Here is a 2338-nt window from a genome sequence, read left to right on the forward strand (position 1 = left end):
GTGTGGTAGTGAATCACAGACAGTGGGAAAACCGTAACAGAAGAGAACGGAAGCGTTTGAGAGGTGGTGTTACAGAAGAATGTTGAAAATCAGATGACTGATAATGAATGAGAAGATTCTCCGCAGAATCGTCGAAGGAAGGAGCATACGGAAAACGCTGACAAGAAGAAGGGACAGGGTGATAGGACACCTGTTAAGTCACCAGTGGACGGCCTCCATGGTCCTATAGGGATATGTAGAGAGTAAAAACTGTATAAGAAGATATTTGAGTAAATCCAATAAATAATTAAAGACGTAGGGAGAAAGTACTAGTCTGAGATGAAGGGGTTAGTGCAGGAGAGGTGTTCTTGGCAGGTGCATCAAACCAGTCAGAAGACTGATGACTCAAAGAAATGAATCCTCTGAAACTTCCTGGTAGATTAAAACTGTGTGCCGGACCGAGACTCGCACTTGGGACCTTTGCCTTTCGCAGGCAAGTGCTCTACCAGCTGAGCTACCCAAGCACGACTCAAGCCCCGTCCTCACAGCTTCAATTCTGCCAGTATCTCGTCTCCTACCTTTCAAACTTCACAGAAGCTCTCCTGCGAAACTTGGAGAACTAGCACTGCTGGAAGAAAGGATATTACGGAGATATGGCTTAGCCACAGCCTGGGGGATGTTTCCAGAATGAAAGGCAAAGGTCCCGAGTCCGAGTCTCGGTCAGGCACACAGTTTTAATCTGCCAGGATGTTTTGTGTCAGCGCATACTCCGCTGCAGAGTGGAAATTTCATTCTGGAAACATCCCCCAGGCTGTGGCTAAGCCATGTCTCCTCAATATCCTTTCTTCCAGGAGTGACAGTTCTGCAAGGTTCGCAGGAAAGCCTCTGTCAAGTTTGAAAGGTAGGAGACGAGATACTGGCAGAATTGAAGATGTGAGGACGGGACCTGGGTCGTGCTTGGGTAGCTCAGTTGGTAGAGCACTTGCCCGCCAAAGGCAAAGGTCCCGAGTTCGAGTCTCGGTCCGGCACACAGTTTTAATCTGCCAGGAAGTTTCATATCAGTGCACACTCCGCTGCAGAATGAAAATTTCATTCTGCAAATGAATCCTCTATTTGTTGCCTCCACCTTGCAGCATCCTCCTGTTTTATTTAGCACTGGCTTGCCATCTGAGTTTTTGATATTCATGTAGCTTCTTCTCGTTCCTCCAAAGGTCCCTTTAATTTTTCTGTTGGACATATTTATTTTCCCTTAATCAACAGGCTTCTACAGCCTTGCGTTTCTCGACTAGTCATTCCTACTTCACCAGTTTGCACTTCCAGTCACTCATTTTTTATCGTGCACACTCTATATAACACCTTGAAATGTGTATTTTGTGTTAAAGATGTCTCTCTTTTAACAATATTTCATTTTAACTTTGTGCTGGAGGAAGACCTAAGTCGCCGTGCTCATCATGGCACAATTTCTGAGAATAACTCTTTAAGGCTGATATCTCGCATGAAAATTATTAGTACAGCACAAATATTCCAACAATCAGTTTCACAATAATTGTTATCAAAACTGGAAGTAGTTTCTATTATGGAAAAGAAATACATTGTTCTCATTTATTTTCTTTTACGTTATAATTGCCGAATCATCAAGCTATTATTTGTGGTTTTAAACTAATTTTATCAAAAATGTGTATTGACAATTCAAATTCTGCACATCACAATTTTAATTAGTGCCTGTTAACTCCCAGTTATAGTTGTTGTTGAAAGAGGGGTCATGAATCATGTACATTATTCATTGTGACATAGTATGACAATAATATATTTGATTTTTAATCCATTAAAGGATGAACTAGACCAACTACATCTCGCAAGGTCCTATTAAAAGTCACACTAACACCGTGCCTCATGTTGTTCTGAATATCTTGAAGAGTCTTTAATTTACGTAAATAAACTGAATGGGAATATTAAGTGAACAGTGCATACAACACTGTATGATTCCACATCATTCCCCCCCCCCCGCCCCCAACTCCCACTCCGCCTCTTCTAGTAGACGTACTTTTATTCCACTAATAGCTTTTCCACCACCTCCGTAGCACCATTCTTGCACGCTTTATTCTCGACAGCATTCCACTCACTTCCGCCAACCCCTCACTCCTCATCCCACTCACCCAATACTTATAAACATCCGAACATTATATGAAGTGTGCATTTAATATCTTGCATTTCATTGTCTACAACAGATTCGTTACAACACAAGATATTTTACTGGCAAACTCCCATAATTTTCTGTACCATGTTTATATATGACACATCTATTCACTTTATGATAAGATGTGACAAACGGTCGTGTTTTGTTACTATTATAATCGTT

General features: G+C 41.5%; 1 non-coding gene across 1 annotated transcript; it reads left to right on the top strand.

The window, feature by feature from the left end:
• Positions 1–933: 933 nt before the first annotated feature.
• Positions 934–1008, top strand: Trnaw-cca (transfer RNA tryptophan (anticodon CCA)). The gene has a single exon. It is a non-coding gene; the product is annotated as a tRNA-Trp (tRNA).
• Positions 1009–2338: the final 1330 nt, after the last annotated feature.

Source organism: Schistocerca nitens, chromosome 5 (genome assembly GCF_023898315.1).
Source record: "Schistocerca nitens isolate TAMUIC-IGC-003100 chromosome 5, iqSchNite1.1, whole genome shotgun sequence".
In the NCBI taxonomy this organism is placed as follows: domain Eukaryota; kingdom Metazoa; phylum Arthropoda; class Insecta; order Orthoptera; family Acrididae; genus Schistocerca; species Schistocerca nitens.